The sequence below is a fragment of the Oncorhynchus keta genome, unplaced genomic scaffold (genome assembly GCF_023373465.1).
Source record: "Oncorhynchus keta strain PuntledgeMale-10-30-2019 unplaced genomic scaffold, Oket_V2 Un_contig_9580_pilon_pilon, whole genome shotgun sequence".
NCBI lineage: Eukaryota > Metazoa > Chordata > Actinopteri > Salmoniformes > Salmonidae > Oncorhynchus > Oncorhynchus keta.
The window spans coordinates 42,971-66,206 of NW_026290602.1; the positions used below are offsets into that span (position 1 = coordinate 42,971).

A 23,236-nucleotide genomic window follows, 5' to 3' on the forward strand; every position below is an offset into this window, starting at 1 on the left:
GTAGCAGCGTGAGTTGTGTGAGAGTATAGTAGCAGCGTGAGTTGTGTGAGAGTATACTAGTAGCGTGAGCCGTGTGAGAGTATAGTAGCAGCGTGAGTCGTGTGAGAGTATAGTAGCAGCGTGAGTCGTGTGAGAGTATAGTAGCAGCGTGAGCCGTGTGAGAGTATAGTAGCAGCGTGAGCCGTGTGAGAGTATAGTAGCAGCGTGAGCCGTGTGAGAGTATAGTAGCAGCGTGAGCCGTGTGAGAGTATAGTAGCAGCGTGATTTGTGTGAGAGTATAGTAGCAGCGTGAGCCGTAGCAGCGTGAGAGTATAGTAGCAGCGTGAGCCGTGTGAGAGTATAGTAGCAGCGTGAGCCGTGTGAGAGTATAGTAGCAGCGTGAGCCGTGTGAGAGTATAGTAGCAGCGTGAGCCGTGTGAGAGTATAGTAGCAGCGTGAGCCGTGTGAGAGTATAGTAGCAGCGTGAGTTGTGTGAGAGTATAGTAGCAGCGTGAGCCGTGTGAGAGTATAGTAGCAGCGTGAGCCGTGTGAGAGTATAGTAGCAGCGTGAGCCGTGTGAGAGTATAGTAGCAGCGTGAGTTGTGTGAGAGTATAGTAGCAGCGTGAGTTGTGTGAGAGTATAGTAGCAGCGTGAGCCGTGTGAGAGTATAGTAGCAGCGTGAGCTGTGTGAGAGTATAGTAGCAGCGTGAGTTGTAGTAGCAGCGTGAGTTGTGTGATAGTATAGTAGCAGCGTGAGTTGTGTGAGAGTATAGTAGCAGCGTGAGCCGTGTGAGAGTATAGTAGCAGCGTGAGCCGTGTGAGAGTATAGTAGCAGCGTGAGTTGTGTGAGAGTATAGTAGCAGCGTGAGCCGTGTGAGAGTATAGTAGCAGCGTGAGCCGTGTGAGAGTGTACACTGGCCAGCTGCCAGGCTTAGGGGCTCCAGGCGAGGAAGGGGAGGTGAGCCAGCAACCTGTTTTACATGTCTGGGTGCCTGCCTGGAGGCCCAGGAGCTGGGCTCTGGGCCCGTGTGTACAAACAAAGATATGTGTTATTGAGGTGTTTACCTGATATGACTGTTGCCATCTGGGGTCTGAAGCCTTACATAGTAGCTACTATAAAGTGCATACGAAGGATTGGTCCTTGGAGCCGAATAGCAGTGTTTTCCTCTAATTGAAGAGGGAGCTGGATTGGTCTGACTATGTTGCGGCTACAAACTGTACAGAGCAGCTTGAACAAAACTGTCTCATTTGTGTGATGTGGTGGCAACAAGCACAATTGAAAAAGGACAAGTGAGTTTTCATATCAAAGTTCCATGATGTGAGAATTAACTGCAGAACTTCAGGAATGTTTTACATTTCCATTGGGGATCATGATCAAGTGCGTTGACACTGAGAAAACACTAGCCATCTAGTGGACCCAAGCACTGCAACAACTACGTTTGAACAAGGACATCTGTAGTTTAGTTTATTTATCTTAATACACATATGGGTAATTCCACGGTTACACAGGGATGTTGAGACTGTATAACAAACAAATGTATAACAAACAAAAAACAATGATTTGGTTGGTAAACAGAATGACTGCACCAACAGCACAAACTGGCATTCTGTTTCCAAACTTTGCATCTGCACTGTTAAATGTGTTTTTGTAAAATGTTCAGTGTAAGTTGAATGTCTAAGTTTGCAATCATTGGGGTTTGTTTGGAATACATTTTAAAATGAAAACTCTGAGTCTCAATGTCACTCTGTTTTTGTGGAATGACCCATATCTAAAAACAAGCTCTGTAGCTGCAGTGATCTATTGAAATGTCCTTACTACTCTCTCCTCCTCTCCCTCTCACTCCCTCCCTCGCTCGCTATACCACCCTCAAACTAAAGTAGCAGCACAAACATCAAGTTAAATGGAATCATCCCATGCAGATTTTACTGTGCAAGTCCTTCAGTAATCAACATGTAGGCTAATTAAATATTTTGTCTAATTCCAGCATTCCTCAGATAACGCCAGAAATCTACAAGGATTATTTAGTAGGAAATTACTGATTAACCAGCTAATCCATTTCTGGCTCTTGATAGATTTAAGTGATCCTTTAACCACAGGTTTAGGATCAGTTGATCATCCCCACATTTGAACTTTAAGTGAATTTCTCTTAGAGGTCATGGGCTGGTCACATCCGTACTGTACATGACTTGTGGGACGTGGAAAAGGTCTGGATGTGTGGCAGGGTGATTAAGGTTCCTGTGAACCTTTTTCCCTGGTGCAAGACAATGACCCTGGCTGGCTGTTTCCTCAAACCATCTTCCTCACGGGGAATTCTGTCATTCCCACACTCAGCTGAAATTAACACAGATTACACACACTTCCCCATAGACACAAAGACATACACACTCACCTCCTGAAAGATTTACAGACACACTTTCCACATACGCACTCACACACACTCCCAGATACCCACACACGTCTTGAAACAGACAGCCCACCAAATCCCATGGGCATCCTCAACTAATAATGTAATGTCAAGCCTGAGCAGTGAGTTGTCCACTACCCTCAAGTCAAGTTCTATCTTCAGGGGAAATGTAATAGGCTTTCAGCCTGAGCAGGTTACTAACCTTCATAGAAGAGTGAGTCTAATGATTAAACTGTAATGCGTGGCTTTCCTTTTGTTCTAGTAACATATTTTTAGACATCCTATTGATTTATGTTTTCTTTTAGTTTCTGGCGATTTACCCTGAAACTTCTGAAGCAACATGAACCTAAGAGAGTTCACCAGCCAGGTTCCTGATGAGATCTTGAGGAGAAGATGGGGTTGGATCGTCTACACCCTCCGTCCCCACCAGGCATAGGCATCCTGGAGTCCACAAGGCCCCTCCATCCCCACCGGGCATAGGCATGCTCTATCCTGGAGACCACAAGGCCCCTCCATCCCCACCGGGCATAGGCATGCTCTATCCTGGAGACCACAAGGCCCCTCCATCCCCACCGGACATAGGCATGCTCTATCCTGGAGACCACAAGGCCCCTCCATCCCCACCAGGCATAGACATCCTGGAGACCACAAGGCCCCTCCATCCCCACCGGGCATAGGCATGCTCTATCCTGAGACCACAAGCCCCTCCATCCCCACCGGGCATAGGCATGCTCTATCCTGGAGACCACAAGGCCCCTCCATCCCCACCAGGCATAGACATCCTGGAGACCCAGGCCCCTCCATCCCCACCGGGCATAGGCATGCTCATCCTGGAGACCACAAGGCCCCTCCATCCCCACCAGGCATAGACATCCTGGAGACCACAAGGCCCCTCCATCCCCACCGGGCATAGGCATGCTCTATCCTGGAGCCCACAAGGGAAACGGAATAAAGCATGGCCACGCAACACTGTAGGTGGGAGAGAATCCTGGAGAGGTACTTACTTAGGAACTAACAGGATTAGGTACAATGTGGAACATCCACAAGACAGAACTACTGGACGATCTTCAGCCTTTATGGAGATGGTGTTCCATCACAGACCACAGCGCTTCATCTCCTTTTCCACTGTTATTCTCCAGGTTTTCTTTTAGTCTGGAGAAAAGTACCTGAAGAAGAGTTTTATTTTTATTACCTTTATTTAACTAGGTTAGTCAGTTAAGAACAAATTCTTATTTTCAATGACAACCTAGGAACAGTGGGTTAACTGCCTGTTCAGGGGCAGAACGACAGATTTGTACCTTGTCAGCTCGGGATTAGAACTTGCAACCTTTCGGTTACTAGTCCAATGCACTAGGCTACGCTGCCACCCCAGAGTGGGATTAGGGTTGACAAATTTGACAAATCAGCACCTTTCCCAAAGTTGCCAGATGTTTCAGAAATACCAGTTGGAAGATCAGCAGGAAATCCAGAATCATCCAACCAGGATTTCTGGAAAACCTATGAATTTGTGAAAATTGCAGACATTATGCAACCCTACATGGGATGGAGAGGAGTCATCGATGACCTATGCTCCCTGCAGGAGTGATGAGCCTGTAAAGTCATTTCAATGTTCTTCCACTTTGTTGTATGTGTAGTCATCAGATTTTTCCCAATAAACTTCCTTTAGCTTGTGGATATAAATCCAATAACATATTGTTGATGTGGACAGTCTTTCCTAATGTATTTAGGTATTACTCTACACGAGCATGTGCTCTAGCGTACCTACCGAGAAACAAGTTGGAAAACTCAGTGAGTGGTTCTTCCACCTTGAAGTAGTTGTTCCATTGGTGTCAATGACACTAAGGTATATTCAAAGCATTCATGTCTCACTGCTAAGCCATTCTCTGCTCTCTTTCACTCCATCTTGCCTTTCTCTCTATCTCACCCGCTCTGTCTCCTCTCTCCCTGTCTCACTCCTCCCTCTCTCTCCCAGTCTCACCCCTCCCTCTCTCTCCCAGTCTCACCCCTCCCTCTCTCTCCCAGTCTCACCCCTCCCTCTCTCTCCCAGTCTCACCCCTCCCTCTCTCTCCCAGTCTCACCCCTCCCTCTCTCTCCCTGTCTCACCCCTCCCTCTCTCTCCCTGTCTCTCTCTCTGTCTCACCCCTCCCTCTCTCTCCCTGTCTCACCCCTCCTCTTTGTTGCAGCATTGATAACGTTCTCAGCCTTCATTATCCCAATTCCTTACAATCCTGAAGATGGACAGCTACTGGCACACACTCACCCCGTGTCTCAGCGGATGGAGGTCATTTTAGAAGAAATGGAAACCCTCTCCTGGAACTGGCCTCACACTGAGGGAGTTCCTGACAACTGTGAAACTGGCCTCACACTGAGGGAGTTCCTGACAACTGTGGAACTGGCCTCACACTGAGGGAGTTCCTGACAACTGTGGAACTGGCCTCACACTGAGGGAGTTCCTGACAACTGTGGAACAGGCCTCACACTGAGGGAGTTCCTGACAACTGTGGAACTGGCCTCACACTGAGGGAGTTCCTGACAACTGTGGAACTGGCCTCACACTGAGGGAGTTCCTGACAACTGTGGAACTGGCCTCACACTGAGGGAGTTCCTGACAACTGTGGAACTGGCCTCACACTGAGGGAGTTCCTGACAACTGTGGAACTGGCCTCACACTGAGGGAGTTCCTGACAACTGTTGATCAGGCCTCACACTGAGGGAGTTCCTGACAACTGTGGAACAGGCCTCACACTGAGGGAGTTCCTGACAACTGTAGAACTAGCCTCACACTGAGGGAGTTCCTGACAACTGTGGAACTGGCCTCACACTGAGGGAGTTCCTGACAACTGTGGAACTGGCCTCACACTGAGGGAGTTCCTGACAACTGTTGATCAGGCCTCACACTGAGGGAGTTCCTGACAACTGTGGAACAGGCCTCACACTGAGGGAGTTCCTGACAACTGTGGAACTGGCCTCACACTGAGGGAATTCCTAACAACTGTTGATCAGGCCTCACACTGAGGGAGTTTCTGACAACTGTTTATCAGGCCTCACAGAGGGAGTCTGACATGTTTTCCAAAAATGGGGAATGCATTACTGACTCAGTTGTTCTCTGTAGCAACACACATACTGCCAGAGAAGGGTTGGTAGGGGGGAAGGATAGGGAGGAGGTGGATGGAAGGAGGGGTTTCAGGCAACATTTCATAATCAACTGATTAAAAGTAATTATATAGTTCATAGTCTATTCATAACTCTGTTTATAGCCTTGATCATTTAAACGGAAAATAGCTTAATTATTCAGCAGTGTTTATCGTGCTCATCTATCGAGACTTCAGGTGGAAGGAGGAGATTGGAATGAGGGAAGGCGAGGGAGGAGGGAAGGTGAGGGAGGAGGGAAAGAGGGGGGGAGAAGGTGAGGGAGGAGGGGAGGAGGGACACACAAACACATATGGACAGGAGTTGGTCAGAGTTGTGCAAATTGAGAGATGACACATTGTGTTTTTTCTGTTATGTATCTTTCCTTTGGATTGGCCATTTTCAACACAATCTTGCATGAAGAGTTATAATTGGACATACATTGCCAGGTGGTTTTAAATTATTTTTGTTTGCAGCTTTATTTTTTTTTAGCCTATTTTTGACTCTTTTAACATTTAGGCCACCCATGCTGTACGTTATGCAAGTAACAGCGGGAGAGCGGCATAGTCCAGTAACTAGAAACGCTGGTCTGGTTGAACACCTGTTTAGATAACGTTCTAACACCGTAAATGCTGGGTGCTCAGCCCGGCCATGTGAATTCAAATGTCCTCTCACAACGACACAGGGAGAGAGGGAGATCTGTAACGTTCTCCTATTAGCCGGTGCGACTGAAAGCCAACATTTCAGTGAGGATAATCTGTCTCCAGCAACAACAAGGAGGCTAGGCCAAATATGTGCGCCGTATTTAATGAGGACCTCTGACTGTGTGGAAATTACATTTCTATAGTATACTTTTTGATTGCGATAGTAGGCCTGTCACGCATTTTTGAACACGCATTGTTGTCTATACTGTGATACAGTATATTCAAGTGGAGATGGGAGCTGTATAGCAATGAGGAGCTAGATTTTATGCAAACGCGACTTTTTGGCATTTTACACTTAATTAACTTGGAGCATGCCTCGGTGCCGCAGTGTCTCGGTATTAGGTAAACATGACGGGCCCGGCTGCCAAACGCCGGTGATAATTCCCCCAGCACTGTCCCTTGTTCCTGCTCTGAAGTTAGAGTGTTAACGTCTGACAGACGCAGCGCTCTTTAGCTCTGGCGGGTCTCAATTTATTCAGTTATCAATCGGTATTGATCAGGCAACGTTTCATAATCAACTGATTAAAAGTAATTATATAGTTCATAGTCTATTCATTGAACCGTGTTTAGCCGACTCATCTACGGAGACTTCACCTCAGCCGTCCTGTCTCGAAATATACACAGCCTGTATTCAGTTTCATTGCTCAAATCCCATTTAACAGCGGCCCCTACGGATGAATACTGGGACATATTTGACAGTATTTCCCAGTATCCCGATTCATCCTGATAGCAGCTGCCTACAGGGATGGGACTGTTCCAATGAGGTGGTCTTTATGTTGCCTAAGGCTATGGCAGTACTCAGCGGGGATTCCTGAAGGCGGACTGGTCGGCTATGCAGACCTGATCCACACTAAGCTTTTGGTTGACAGGTGGGTTTGACTTAAACCGTGTCTAACCAGAAAGAAGTATGTTAACGTTGGTATTGTCTGTAGCAGTGGTTCCCAAACGTTTTATAGTCCCGTACCCCTTCAAACGTCCAACCTCCAGCTGCGTACCCCTTCAAACGTCCAACCTCCAGCTGCGTACCCCTTCAAACGTCCAACCTCCAGCTGTGTACCCCCTCTTGCAGCACTCTCAAATGCTTTTTTTTTTTTGTTGGTGCCATCATTGTAAGCCTGCCACACACACACTATACCATACATTTATTAAACATCAGAATGAGTGTGACGTTTTGTCACAAACCCGCTGCTCTTTATTTAACCATCTTACATATAAAACCTTATTTGTTCATTGAAAATTGTGAATAACACACCACAGGTTAATGAAAAGGTTGTGCTTGAAAGGATGAACAGAGCTCTGCAATGTTGGGTTGTATTGGAGAGACTCAGACTTAAATCATATTCCACACAGTCTGTGTCTGTATTTCGTTTTCATGCTAGTGTGGGCCGAGAATCCACTCTCACATACTGTAGGTACGTGGTTGCAAAGGGCATCAGTGTTTTAACAGCACGTTTTGCCAAGGCAGGATACTCTGAGAACAGCCCAATCCAGAAATCTGTCAGTAGCTTCTGATTAAATTACATTATCACAGAACCGTTTGTTGCAATTTCGATGAGGCTCCCATGTTCAGATATCGGTACGTGGACTGGAGGCAGGGCATGAAAGGGATAACAAATCCAGTTGTTTGTGTCATCGGTTTCAGGAAAGTACCTGCATAATTGCTCACCCAACTCACTCAGGTGCTTCGCTATATCACATTTAACATTGTCCGTAAACTTGAGTTAATTTGCACACAAAAATCATACAATGATAGAAAGACCTGTGTCCTGTCCTTGTTAACACAGACAGAGAAGAGCACCAGAGTAGAGAAATAAGAATGGAGAGGAACGCGTAGAGAAATAAGAATGGAGAGGAACGCGTAAAGAAATAAGAATGGAGAGGAACGCGTAGAGAAAAGAATGGAGAGCAACGCGTAGAGAAATAAGAATGGAGAGGAACGCGAAAAAGAAATAAGAATGGAGAGCAACGCGTAGAGAAATAAGAATGGAGAGGAACGCGTAGAGAAAAGAATGGAGAGCAACGCATAGAGAAATAAGAATGGAGAGGAACGCGTAAAGAAATAAGAATGGAGAGGAACGCGTAGAGAAATAAGAATGGAGAGGAACGCGTAGAGAAATAAGAATGGAGAGGAAGCGTAGAGAAATAAGAATGGAGAGGAACGCGTAGAGAAAAGAATGGAGAGCAACGCGTAGAGAAATAAGAATGGAGAGGAACGCGTAAAGAAATAAGAATGGAGAGGAACGCGTAGAGAAATAAGAATGGAGAGGAACGCGTAAAGAAATAAGAATGGAGAGGAACGCGTAGAGAAATAAGAATGGAGAGGAACGCATAAAGAAATAAGAATGGAGAGGAACGCGTAGAGAAATAAGAATGGAGAGGAACGCGTAGAGAAATAAGAATGGAGAGGAACGCGTAGAGAAATAAGAATGGAGAGGAACGCGTAAAGAAATAAGAATGGAGAGGAACGCGTAGAGAAATAAGAATGGAGAGGAACGCGTAGAGAAATAAGAATGGAGAGGAACGCGTAGAGAAATAAGAATGGAGAGGAACGCGTAGAGAAATAAGAATGGAGAGGAACGCGTAGAGAAATAAGAATGGAGAGGAACGCGTAGAGAAATAAGAATGGAGAGGAACGCGTAGAAAAATAAGAATGGAGAGGAACGCGTAGAGAAATAACAATGGAGAGGAACGCGTAGAGAAATAAGAATGGAGAGGAACGCGTAAAGAAATAAGAATGGAGAGCAACGCGTAGAGAAATAAGAATGGAGAGGAACGCGTAGAGAAATAAGAATGGAGAGGAACGCGTAGAGAAATAAGAATGGAGAGGAACGCGTAGAGAAATAAGAATGGAGAGGAACGCGTAGAGAAATAAGAATGGAGAGGAACGCGTAGAAAACAAGAATGGAGAGGAACGCGTAGAAAACAAGAATGGAGAGGAACGCGTAGAGAAATAAGAATGGAGAGGAACGCGTAGAGAAACAAGAATGGAAAGGAACGCGTAGAGAAATAAGAATGGAGAGGAACGCGTAGAGAAATAAGAATGGAGAGGAACGCGTAGAGAAATAAGAATGGAGAGGAACGCATAGAGAAATAAGAATATAGAGAAATAAGAATGGAGAGGAACGCGTAGAGAAATAAGAATGGAGAGGAACGCGTAAAGAAATAAGAATGGAGAGGGACGCGTAGAGAAATAAGAATGGAGAGGAACGCGTAGAGAAATAAGAATGGAGAGGAACGCGTAGAGAAATAAGAATGGAGAGGAACGCGTAGAGAAATAAGAATGGAGAGGAACGCGTAGAGAAATAAGAATGGAGAGGACGCGTAGAGAAATAAGAATGGAGAGGAACGCGTAAAGAAATAAGAATGGAGAGGAACGCGTAGAGAAATAAGAATGGAGAGGAACGCGTAAAGAAATAAGAATGGAGAGGAACGCGTAGAGAAATAAGAATGGAGAGGAACGCGTAGAGAAATAAGAATGGAGAGGAACGCGTAGAGAAATAAGAATGGAGAGGAACGCGTAAAGAAATAAGAATGGAGAGGAACGCGTAGAGAAATAAGAATGGAGAGGAACGCGTAGAGAAATAAGAATGGAGAGGAACGCGTAGAGAAATAAGAATGGAGAGGAACGCATAGAGAAATAAGAATGGAGAGGAACGCTTAGAGAAATAAGAATGGAGAGGAACGCATAGAGAAATAAGAATGCAAAGGGACGCATAGAGAAAGCGATGGTGAGGGACAGCGATAGGATAAAGACCAGAGAGAGAGAGAGACAGAGAGAGAGATGGGTGGGTGGGTAGTGAGAAAGAGGGGTGGGTGGTTAGTGAGAAAGAGGGGTGGGTAGTGAGAAAGATGGGTGGGTGGGTAGTGAGAATGATGGGTGGGCGGGTAGTGAGAAAGAGGGGTGGGTGGGTCGTGAGAAAGAGGGGTGGGTGGGTAGTGAGAAAGAGGGGTGGGTGGGTAGTGAGAAAGAGGGGTGGGTGGGTAGTGAGAAAGAGGGGTGGGTGGGTAGTGAGAAAGAGGGGTGGGCGGGCAGTGAGAAAGATGGGTGGGCGGGTAGTGAGAAAGAGGGGTGAGTGGGGAGTGAAAAGAGGGGTGGGTGGGTAGTGAGAAAGAGGGCTGGGTGGGTAGTGAGAAAGATGGGTGGGCAGGTAGTGAGAAAGAGGGGTGAGCGGGAGTGAGAAAGAGGGGTGGGTGGGTAGTGAGAAAGAGGGGTGGGTGGGTAGTGAGAAAGAGGGGTGGGTGGGTAGTGAGAAAGAGGGCTGGGTGGGTAGTGAGAAAGAGGGGTGAGTGGGTAGTGAGAAAGAGGGGTGGGAGGGTAGTGAGAAAGAGGGGTGGGCGGGTAGTGAGAAAGAGGGGTGGGTGGGTAGTGAGAAAGAGGGGTGGGCGGGTAGTGAGAAAGAGGGGTGGGTGGGGAGGGAAAGAGGGGGGTGGGTAGGGAAAGAGGGGTGAGTGGGTAGTGAGAAAGAGGGGTGGGTGGGTAGTGAGAAAGAGGGGTGGGTGGGTAGTGAGAAAGAGGGGTGAGTGGGTAGTGAGAAAGAGGGGTGGGCGGGTAGTGAGAAAGAGGGGTGGGTGGGTAGAGGGAAAGAGGGGTGAGTGGGTAGTGAGAAAGAGGGGTGGGTGGGTAGTGAGAAAGAGGGGTGGGTGGGTAGGGAGAAAGAGGGGTGGGTGGGTAGTGAGAAAGAGGGGTGGGTGGGTAGAGAGAAAGAGGGGTGGGTGGGTAGAGGGAAAGAGGGGTGAGTGGGTAGTGAGAAAGAGGGGTGGGTGGGTAGTGAGAAAGAGGGGTGGGTGGGTAGTGAGAAAGAGGGGTGAGTGGGTAGTGAGAAAGAGGGGTGGGTGGGTAGTGAGAAAGAGGGGTGGGTGGGTAGTGAGAAAGAGGGGTGGGTGGGTAGTGAGAAAGAGGGGTGGGTGGGGTGGGTGGGTAGTGAGAAAGAGGGGTGGGTGGGTAGTGATCTCGCCATCACGGTTGACAACTCCATTGTGTCCTCCTCCCAGAGCGCTAAGAACCTTGGCGTGATCCTGGACAACACCCTGACGTTCTCAACTAACATCAAGGCGGTGTCCCGTTCCTGTAGGTTCATGCTCTACAACATCCGCAGAGTGACCCTGCCTCACACAGGAAGCGGCGCAGGTCCTAATCCAGGCACTTGTCATCTCCCGTCTTGATTACTGCAACTCGCTGTTGGCTGGGCTCCCTGCCTGTGCCATTCTACAACTCATCCAGAAGCAGCCCGTCTGGTGTTCAACCTTCCCAAGTTCTCTCACGTCACCCCGCTCCTCCGCTCTCTCCACTGGCTTCCAGTTGAAGTCGCATCCGCTACAAGACCATGGTGGTGACGGAGCTGTGAGGGGAACGGCACCTCAGTACCTCCAGGCTCTGATCAGGCCCTACACCCAAACAAGGGCACTGCGTTCATCCACCTCCGGCCTGGCCTCCCTACCACTGAGGAAGTACAGTTCCCGCTCAGCCCAGTCAAAACTGTTCGCTGCTCTGGCCCCCAATGGTGGAACAAACTCCCTCACGACGCCAGGACAGCGGAGTCAATCACCACCTTCCGGAGACACCTGAAACCCCACCTCTTCAAGGAATACCTAGGATAGGGTAAGTAAGGGAAAAGTAATCCTTCTCACCCCCTTCTCCCCCCCCAACAAGATTTAGATGCAAGTGGCTGTTCCACTGGTTGTCATAAGGGGGTGGGTGGGTAGTGAGAAAGGGATGGTGTATGCAAATTTGTAAGTCGCTCTGGATAAGAGCGGGTAAATGACTTAAATGTAATGTAATGTAAATGGTGGGTAGTGAGAAAGAGGGGTGGGCGGGTAGTGAGAAAGAGGGGTGGGTGGGTAGAGGGAAAGAGGGGTGAGTGGGTAGTGAGAAAGAGGGGTGGGTGGGTAGTGAGAAAGAGGGGTGGGTGGGTAGTGAGAAAGAGGGGTGAGTGGGTAGTGAGAAAGAGGGGTGGGCGGGTAGTGAGAAAGAGGGGTGGGTGGGTAGAGGGAAAGAGGGGTGAGTGGGTAGTGAGAAAGAGGGGTGGGTGGGTAGTGAGAAAGAGGGGTGGGTGGGTAGTGAGAAAGAGGGGTGGGTGGGTAGTGAGAAAGAGGGGTGAGTGGGTAGTGAGAAAGAGGGGTGAGTGGGTAGTGAGAAAGAGGGGTGGGTGGGTAGTGAGAAAGAGGGGTGGGTGGGTAGTGAGAAAGAGGGGTGGGTGGGTAGTGAGAAAGAGGGGTGAGTGGGTAGTGGGAAAGAGGGGTGAGTGGGTAGTGAGAAAGAGGGGTGAGTGGGTAGTGGGAAAGAGGGGTGAGTGGGTAGTGAGAAAGAGGGGTGAGTGGGTAGTGAGAAAGAGGGGTGGGCGGGTAGTGAGAAAGAGGGGTGGGCGGGTAGTGAGAAAGAGGGGTGGGTGGGTAGTGAGAAAGAGGGGTGAGTGGGTAGTGGGAAAGAGGGGTGAGTGGGTAGTGAGAAAGAGGGGTGAGTGGGTAGTGAGAAAGAGGGGTGGGCGGGTAGTGAGAAAGAGGGGTGGGTGGGTAGTGAGAAAGAGGGGTGAGTGGGTAGTGGGAAAGAGGGGTGAGTGGGTAGTGAGAAAGAGGGGTGAGTGTGTGCAGAGGGGATTCTGAGGGGAGTAGAGGAAAGAAGAGAAGGGATAAAGGTGTAGGTCATGCGGATATAGGTGGCAAGGATATAGGTGGCAGAAGAAATTCCAGTGCACCAAACACTCACACAGTATTTCTACTGGCAGCTCATGTTCCCGAGCACCAAGTCACATCACCAGTAGTGTAGGCTACAATATACTTCTCTGCGGAAATCCCACTTTTATGTTTCCATAGTCTAATTAATGCATATTTTAAATAGATTTCAGGTTACTGGCCCTGCATCAAAATGCACTTACAACGTAGGCCTACACATTTGCCTTCAATTATCAAATTATTTGATACATTTTTCAGTCCTCCTAGAATAGCGCTAAAGTAGTCTTTATAGATTGTATCTACAATAGGCCTCCGACAATGGAATGATAGAAATGGCTTAGAAATGGACCGGACCAATGAGTGTGCGGTGGGCGTGTCCTCCTGCCTCTGCTGGTGTAAACAGCGTGTTCAGAAGCGCCAGGCTTGCGCGGAGCGGAGAGGAGATGCGTGTATAAATATCAGAGTGCCTCTTCTCTCCGCTATAGCAGACCTGACACATGACCTAATTGTCCCTGTCACATCTCCTGTGTCCTCACCAAGACCGCACTTCCCGAAGGAGTCGACTAGAAAACGGTTGGTTTATTCTACAGGTTGGTGCGTCTCTCGATCTCCGTGGAGTTTATAAACTAACTACTAAACCTTTTGGGGATTTAAAAACAACTCCAGCTCTCTGCGCGCCTCTCTTTTTCTCTTCGCTCGGCTCTTACTCCAGTGTCAAAGCCAAAGCCACCGGTGTATCGGTAGTCTAGCCTGCTAATAGGAATACAACAGACTGCTTTGGGTCGCTGTGGACTGTACATGCTGCAGAAAGGAGCGGCCAGTGCCAGCTGTGGCTGTAAGGACCAGAGGTGTTTGTTTTCAAGGTGCGCCTTTTTGCGGTTCGCTCATCTCCTCCCAGTGCCATTGATCAGTGTCAAAATAAATCGGGCTACAAAATATACATGTATCCCTACATGTAATTAATGCAATTTACACAATGCCATCCTTATAGACTTTGACCGTGCTTGACAGCAACAATGGTACGGTATCTGTGCGTTAACAACCGTATCATGTACCAACACGTTTCACCCGGCAAGCAAGCACAACTCGCGCAAGTGGTAGCATTGTTAAAACCACAAATTCTATTTATAGGGCTGGTTTGTGTATGATGTTGTATAATATGATACTGTGCAGCAAGGGTAGCCTATGTTGTGTATTTTCAAGCGCTCCGTTCGCATGTGCCACTGTATCTTGCGCTCGCTTCTCGTAACGTGCGCGCCCGGTTTCGCTGCCCTGGGTGCATCAAGTGCACAGTCATCAGGTATGTGTTTGTTATATTCTTCCAACAACATTCCGTCATTTTCAACATGTCCATATATTCAAGTTGTATTGCTGATAATAGTTGGGTGTTTTTCAGATTGATGCGCCCATATACGAACCTATAGCTAATCGGTGATGATATCGAACTCAGTCAGTATTTGGTAAGAGAGCGTTAGTTTAGTTTATACTAGCCTATGTACCCAACAGGTTCCTTCATTATCAGGATATGTATGTGGAATGGGTGATGAGCACGTGACAGAGGTTTGACTGAGGCTGTAAGGACATATTAATGATGAATATAAGACTTGCTCAGAATATGACAGAGCTGTTCAATAAGTGAATGGATTTCCTGCTGTAATTGAAGTCTTTAGAGGGCTTAGTGGTCAGGGAATAAGCAGTGTGCATGTTTCTGTGTGTGTGTGTGTGTGTCAGATTTAAGAAAGGGGAAAGTTAACCCTGTACTTCCCCCTCCTCCTTTCAGTCGCTCTTGTAAAAGATGCATAGCTAGCAGAGATGACGATGATGATGATATCAAATCTCAGGAAAGGAATGACCATGACCGGATTTCAAGGCCATAATTGACAAGATCCCTGCATGAGAGAACGAGAGAGAGACAGAGAGGGAGGGAGGGATGTTTGGAAGCAACAGAGGTCCACATTAGAGCCACAGAACAGGGATTGAAGGAACACCCATTGGAACCATGTAATCAGTCCTGGGAATGTCAAAGCATCTCAGAGAAACAGATACCTGGGTTTGACTGACAGCCAGAGGTTGACAAACTAATTGGTATATTCAGAATGTACTCTAGGTTTCCACACATAACCCATAACCAAGGAGAGGAGAGAAAAAGGAGAGGAGAGGAAAGGAGAATGGAGAAGAGAAAAGGAGGACAAGAGAGGAGATGAGATGAAAAGAGAAGAAAGGACAGATGATGAGAGGAGAGAAGGAGAAAGGACGGATGAAGAGGAGATAGGAGAGGAGAAGAGAGTCGTGAGAAGAAGTCAGGAATACAGAAGGTGAGTGTAACCTTTCCTTGCCTTCTTTTGACTTGCAAATATTACTGTGCATACATCGCCCAAGGGGCAGGTGTGTGTGTGATACCCTCTTACCAGGGTCACTCTCGAAGGCATCTGTAGAATGAACAGAATAACACAGACAACCCCATTTCTCATGAAGTGTATAAAATAGGCACTACAGTTTATCATATGTCTGTATGGTGGTGGATGTACACATACTGTAGGTGTGGTGGTGGATACACACATAGACTATATATTACGATGAGGGGAGGAGGGAGAGAGAAGGATACAGAGGAAGAGTGGATGAGATGTTTGGAGAGGGAAGTATATAGAGAGAGAAAGTAGAGGTGGAGAGGGATCTAGAAAGAGATTGAGGAGAGCTATACAGAGAGATGTAGAGAGAGGGGCCTACAGTTTAATTATTACTCTAACAGCTACTAGTATCACTCCATCTATTTGAGCTTGTTCTGTGGTTTTCTTAGATACAGAATGACTAGAAAGGACATTCCATTCATGTTGTTGTGGCTCATATTGGCTGCAGCAATCAGAACGCTCAGTGCATTGACTCATATCATATCCTCATCCCTCAGATTCTCATTGCCTTTCTAAATGCTGTTTGCATGCAGCAATGTGTGTGCGTGCGTGTGCTTGCAATGTTATGAAGTGGACCATGACAAATCCAGTGAATTTCAGGCTCGTGCATTTCAACTTGCGTGCTATTCCGTTTTGTTACATCCCTCCCAACTTGTTAGCAGCTCGGCTGTGTTTTTTCTGAGCTGTGTTCAATCTGCTAGGTCTATTTCTGTTTCTATGCCGGGTATATTTCAATGTTCATTCTGCTAGGTCTGCAAGGTTCATTCTGCTAGGTCTGCAAGGTTCATTCTGCACGTTTTTAAAAATATGTACAGTCTGTCAAGTCCATTTCTATGTTAATTCCGCTAGGTGTATTTCTATGTTCCTTCTGCTAGGTCTCTTTCTATGTCCCTTCTGCTAGGTCTCTTTCTATGTCCCTTCTGCTAGGTCTCTTTCTATGTCCCTTCTGCTAGGTCTCTTTCTATGTCCCTTCTGCTAGGTCTCTTTCTATGTCCCTTCTGCTAGGTCTCTTTCTATGTCCCTTCTGCTAGGTCTCTTTCTATGTCCCTTCTGCTAGGTCTCTTTCTATGCCCATTCTGCTAGGTCTCTTTCTATGCCCATTCTGCTAGGTCTCTTTCTATGCCCATTCTGCTAGGTCTCTTTCTAAGTCCCTTCTGCTAGGTCTCTTTCTATGCCCATTCTGCTAGGTCTCTTTCTATGCCCCTTCTGCTAGGTCTCTTTCTATGCCCATTCTGCGAGGTCTCTTTCTATGTCCCTTCTGCTAGGTCTCTTTCTATGTCCCTTCTGCTAGGTCTCTTTCTATGCCCCTTCTGCTAGGTCTCTTTCTATGCCCCTTCTGCTAGGTCTCTTTCTATGTTAATTCCGCTAGGTCTCTTTCTATGTTAATTCCGCTAGGTCTCTTTCTATGCCCCTTCTGCTAGGTCTCTTTCTATGCCCCTTCTGCTAGGTCTCTTTCTATGCCCCTTCTGCTAGGTCTCTTTCTATGTCCCTTCTGCTAGGTCTCTTTCTATGCCCCTTCTGCTAGGTCTCTTTCTATGTCCCTTCTGCTAGGTCTCTTTCTATGTCCCTTCTGCTAGGTCTCTTTCTATGTCCCTTCTGCTAGGTCTCTTTCTATGCCCCTTCTGCTAGGTCTCTTTCTATGCCCCTTCTGCTAGGTCTCTTTCTATGTTAATTCCGCTAGGTCTCTTTCTATGTTAATTCCGCTAGGTCTCTTTCTATGCCCCTTCTGCTAGGTCTCTTTCTATGCCCCTTCTGCTAGGTCTCTTTCTATGTCCCTTCTGCTAGGTCTCTTTCTATGCCCCTTCTGCTAGGTCTCTTTCTATGTCCCTTCTGCTAGGTCTCTTTCTATGTCCCTTCTGCTAGGTCTCTTTCTATGTCCCTTCTGCTAGGTCTCTTTCTATGTCCCTTCTGCTAGGTCTCTTTCTATGTCCCTTCTGCTAGGTCTCTTTCTATGCCCCTTCTGCTAGGTCTCTTTCTATGTCCCTTCTGCTAGGTCTCTTTCTATGCCCCTTCTGCTAGGTCTCTTTCTATGTCCCTTCTGCTAGGTCTCTTTCTATGTCCCTTCTGCTAGGTCTCTTTCTATGTCCCTTCTGCTAGGTCTCTTTCTATGTCCCTTCTGCTAGGTCTCTTTCTATGCCCCTTCTGCTAGGTCTCTTTCTATGCCCCTTCTGCTAGGTCTCTTTCTATGTTCCTTCTGCTAGGTCTCTTTCTATGTCCCTTCTGCTAGGTCTCTTTCTATGTTAATTCCGCTAGGTCTCTTTCTATGTTAATTCCGCTAGGTCTCTTTCTATGTTAATTCTGCTAGGTCTATTTCTATGTCTATTCTGCTGGTTTTGTTTTTATATGTACATTCTGCTAGGTCTATTTCTACACTATTTCTATCTCTACTGTGTGGGTGAGTCACTCTGAGACAGAGATTCAGGAGTTCTTGGCACGCATATGTTGTGGAACACTGGGGAGCACACACACACAAATACACACTGCCATCGTAGACGAGGGAGCGAGCTGCCAGAGGCCACCATTTACTCCAAGAAACCATCAGGGCTCCAGCATAGTTTCAGAGGGGAAAGTAACACAAACACACACACACACCTTCCCTCGCTCATGTGTCTGTACAAGCCTTCTGGCTTGGCGAGTTGCTCTCTGCCTCTTCAGGAAAATACCAGCTCTTCATATTATATTGTACAAGGTGCCAAGCAGAAACCAAATGGCACCCTATTTCCTACATAGTGCACTACTTTTGAACAGGGCCCAATAGGGAATAGGGTGCCATTTAGGATGTATCTTCTAGTAGTTTTGGCCTATCCATCAAGCCCTTAATGGGGTGTGAAGTTGTTCTGAGTGGTTGTTGTCCCGTCTCACCCTGCCAGCCTTGCAGCTAGTTCCCCCTGGCATGTAGTCTAATGGAGTGCAGTATGTAGGGACTAGGGTGTCATTTGGGACTGAGGCTAAGGAGTTAATTAATTAAATAAAACAGTGATCGGTCCAAGAAGTGGATAACATGGTGTAAATTGATACCAGGCGTTTCCATGGCTTGGCTTAGCATCTTGCTTTCTCCTCCTCCGCTGGGGGTTATTTTGGTTTGTGTGTGTGTGTGTGTGTGTGTGTGTGTGTGTGTGTGTGTGTGTGTGTGTGTGTGTGTGTGTGTGTGTGTGTGTGTGTGTGTGTGTGTGTGTGTGTGTGTGTGTGTGTGTGTGTGTGTGTGTGTGTGTGTGTGTGTGTGTGTGTGTGTTGACTTGGCTAGCCCTAATCTGACCCGGCAGACAGGTGGACACTGACAGATCTCTCTGTCTGTATGTGTCTCTCTCTGTCTGTATTTGTCTATCTCTCGCTCTGTCTGTGTGTCTCTCTCTCTGTTTGTATTTCACTGTCTGTATATCTCTCTGTCTGTATGTCTCTGTGTCTGCCTTTTTTCTTTCTCTCTCTCTCTGTCTGTATGTCTTTCTGTCTGTATGTCTTTCTGTCTGTATGTCTCTGTGTCTATTCCTACTTTGTCTCTGTATGTGTCTCTCTCTGTCTGTATGTCTCTCTCTCTGTCTGTATGTCTCTCTCTCTGTTTGTATGTCTCTCTGTCTGTATGTCTCTGTGTCTGCCTTTTTTCTTTCTTTCTTTCTCTCTCTCTCTCGGTCTGTGTCTTTCTGTCTGTATGTCTCTGTGTCTGTATGTCTCTCTCTGTCTGTATGTCTCTCTGTCTGCCTTTTTCTTTCTTTATGTCTCTCTCTCTGTCTGTATGTCTCTGTGTCTGTATGTCTCTGTGTCTGTATGTCTCTATGTCTGTATGTCTGTATGTCTCTCTGTCTGTATGTCTCTGTGTCGGTATGTCTCTGTGTCTGTATGTCTCTGTGTCTGCCTTTTTTCTTTCTTTCTTTCTATCTCTGTCTTTCACTCTGTCCTTTCTTAGTTGTCATAATCTGTCACATTGATATAGCAGTACGCTCAGAAAGACCCTTACAAGGACACTTTGTAGACACTTGGGCCAAAATCCTAACTTTAGGTTCTTGCACGTAACTCAAGGTTTCCATACACATCTATTGACATCAATGCATACCAGTGGTGGCTGGTGGCACTTTAAATTGGAAGACGGGCTCATAGTAATGTCTGGAACGGGATCTATGGAATGGTACCAAACACATGTTATCATTCCATTACACTACATTCCAGCCATTACTATGAGCCATCCTGCCCTCATCAGCCTCCACTAATGCTTATAGTAAGTTATGCACACATCTAAGTAAAGCACACAGGAGGCTGGTGAGGGGAGGACGGCTTATAATAATGGCTGGAATGGAGTGCTTTCAAACATATGGAATCCATGCGTTTGATACCATTCCATAGATTCCATTCCTCCCCAATGAGCCCATCCTCCCCAATTAAGGTGCCACCAGCCACCTGTGGCATACACATCACAAATGAGGTTTTTGCACATTGTTTGACCCAGGACTGTATAGCTACTTTGTACTGTAGTCTGAAAGTGGTTCCATTGTCCAAACAGAAATATCCATTTGGAACAGCAATAGTAGAGTAGTAGACATTCATACATTATTTAATAAGACTAGTTTGCATAAACATTTATGAATGATTATGTGTCCATATGAAATCCTCACATGGATAAAACATTTAGAATTCAGTTTTAATAGAAAAACAATCCGCCTTAGACTGCGAGCGGCATTCATTTCCTGTTACCCAAAATGCAAGCCAAGCTATTTACGGCTCTCCAGTTGGACAGGAACCATATGGATCCTTTTTATCTGGTATTTGTTGTGTGTGTTTTTTACATTTGCTGTGTGTGTGTTTTTAATACAAGCCCTTAGAGGCTTGACACGATAGGCCAAGAATGCTTCATGTCTAATCAGGGTGTTCCTCAGCAGCCATTTGACCTGACATGGTTCTGTCAGACAAGATGCAGACGGCCCACTCTCCATACTGTCTTAACATTATACCACTGACCTCATGTTCATCCAGGCTTATCCACACACACACACACACACACACACACACACACACACACACACACACACACACACACACACACACACACACACACACACACACACACACACACACACACACACACACACACACACACACACACACACACACACAGTTGGGACATCTGGCTGTAAATGCAAGCCTGACTGCTAAGTTGCCAAGAGATGTGTTTGGACAGGTTAGCCTTATTATCCTCACACAGGAGCCTGACTGCTGTGTGTGCCAAGAGATGTGTTTGGACAGGTTGTGTGTATGTGTGTGTGTGTGTGTGTGTGTGTGTGTGTGTGTGTGTGTGTGTGTGTGTGTGTGTCAGACTGGTGATGAGTAATAGTGTAAGGGAGAGTGGGGGTTAGGTCTGAAACCATGGGGGGGTTTGTATTTGGCAACAGGGTACATTTGGATGATTATTTATTAAGGGAGCAACAGGGTACGTTTGGATGATTTATTATTAAGGGAGCAACAGGGTACATTTGGATGATTTATTATTAAGGGAGCAAAAGGGTACATTTGGATGATTTATTATTAAGGGAGCAAAAGGGTACATTTGGATGATTTATTATTAATGGAGCAACAGGGTACATTTGTATGATTTATTATTAAGGGAGCAACAGGGTACATTTGGATGATTTATTATTAAGGGAGCAACAGGGTACATTTGGATGATTTATTATTAAGGGAGCAAAAGGGTACATTTGGATGATTTATTATTAAGGGAGCAAAAGGGTACATTTGGATGATTTATTATTAATGGAGCAACAGGGTACATTTGTATGATTTATTATTAAGGGAGCAACAGGGTACATTTGGATGATTTATTATTAAGGGAGCAACAGGGTACATTTGGATGATTTATTATTAAGGGAGCAACAGGGTACATTTGGATGATTTATCATTAATGGAGCAACAGGGTACATTTGGATGATTTATTATTAAGGGAGCAAAAGGGTACATTTGGATGATTTATTATTAAGGGAGCAACAGGGTACATTTGGATGATTTATTATTAAGGGAGCAACAGGGTACATTTGGATGATTTATCATTAAGGGAGCAACAGGGTACATTTGGATGATTTATCATTAAGGGAGCAACAGGGTACATTTGGATGATTTATTATTAAGGGAGCAACAGGGTACATTTGGATGATTTATCATTAAGGGAGCAACAGGGTACATTTGGATGATTTATCATTAAGGGAGCAACAGGGTACATTTGGATGATTTATCATTAAGGGAACAACAGGGTATATTTGGATGATTTATTATTAAGGGAGCAACAGGGTACATTTGGATGATTTATCATTAAGGGAGCAACAGGGTACATTTGGATGATTTATTATTAAGGGAGCAACAGGGTACATTTGGATGATTTATCATTAAGGGAGCAACAGGGTACATTTGGATGATTTATCATTAAGGGGGCAACAGGGTACATTTGGATGATTTATCATTAAGGGAACAACAGGGTATATTTGGATGATTTATTATTAAGGGAGCAACAGGGTACATTTGGATGATTTATTATTAAGGGAGCAACAGGGTACATTTGAATGATTTATTATTAAGGGAGCAACAGGGTACATTTGGATGATTTATTATTAAGGGAGCAACAGGGTACATTTGGATGATTTATTATTAAGGGAGCAACAGGGTACATTTGGATGATGTATTATTAAGGGAGCAACAGGGTACATTTGGATGATTTATCATTAAGGGAACAACAGGGTACATTTGGATGATTTATTATTAAGGGAGCAACAGGGTACATTTGAATGATTTATTATTAAGGGAGCATTGTGCCTGGCAGGTGTTAGCATTAATAACTTCATAACAGCCTCAATTCGTTGGGACTTGGACTCTACAAGGTGTTGAAAGCTTTCAACAGGGATGCTGTCCCATGTTGGCTCAAATGCTTCCCAATGTTGTGTCAAGTTGTCTGGATGTCCTTTAGGTGGTGGACCATTCTTGACACACATGGGAAACTGTAGAGCATGAAAAACCCAGCAGTGTTGCAGTTCTTGACACACTCAAACTGGTCTGACTGCCACCTACTACTTTCACAGGTGTTCAAAGACTTGCCCATTCACCCTCTGAATGGCACACATACACTATCCATGTCTCAAGGCTTAAAATCCTTATTTAACCTGTCTCCTCCCCTCATCTACACTGATTTGAAATGGATTTAACAACTGACATCAATAAGAGATTCCTAGCTTGTGCAGGTGTTCATAATGTTTTGTCCAGTCAGTGTATATGCCTACTCTCCTCTAGCTTTCAGCAGGTGTTCATAATGTTTTGTCCAGTCAGTGTATATGCCTACTCTCCTCTAGCTTTCAGCAGGTGTTCATAATGTTTTGTCCAGTCAGTGTATATGCCTACTCTCCTCTAGCTTTCAGCAGGTGTTCATAATGTTTTGTCCAGTCAGTGTATATGCCTACTCTCCTCTAGCTTTCAGCAGGTGTTCATAATGTTTTGTCCAGTCAGTGTATATGCCTACTCTCCTCTAGCTTTCAGCAGGTGTTCATAATGTTTTGTCCAGTCAGTGTATATGCCTACTCTCCTCTAGCTTTCAGCAGGTGTTCATAATGTTTTGTCAAGTCAGTGTATATGCCTACTCTCCTCTAGCTTTCAGCAGGCGTTCATAATGTTTTGTCAAGTCAGTGTATATGCCTACTCTCCTCTAGCTTTCAGCAGGTGTTCATAATGTTTTGTCCAGTCAGTGTATATTCCTACTCTCCTCTAGCTTTCAGCAGGCATTCATAATGTTTTGTCAAGTCAGTGTATATGCCTACTCTCCTCTAGCTTTCAGCAGGTGTTCATAATGTTTTGTCCAGTCAGTGTATATTCCTACTGTCCTCTAGCTTTCAGCAGGTGTTCATAATGTTTTGTCAAGTCAGTGTATATTCCTACTCTCCTCTAGCTTTCAGCAGGCATTCATAATGTTTTGTCAAGTCA

General features: G+C 45.9%; 1 protein-coding gene and 1 pseudogene across 1 annotated transcript in view; both read left to right on the forward strand.

Moving 5' to 3' along the window:
• Positions 1-3,113: 3,113 nt before the first annotated feature.
• Positions 3,114-23,236, forward strand: part of LOC118374151 (toll-like receptor 13) — a 62,820-nt pseudogene continuing 42,697 nt past the window's right edge.
• Positions 13,296-23,236, forward strand: part of LOC127927141 (cell migration-inducing and hyaluronan-binding protein-like) — a 157,403-nt gene continuing 147,462 nt past the window's right edge. Inside the window, 2 exon segments of the mRNA XM_052512933.1 lie at positions 13,296-13,477; positions 14,668-15,202. The gene's annotated coding sequence lies outside the window, so the exon portion shown is untranslated.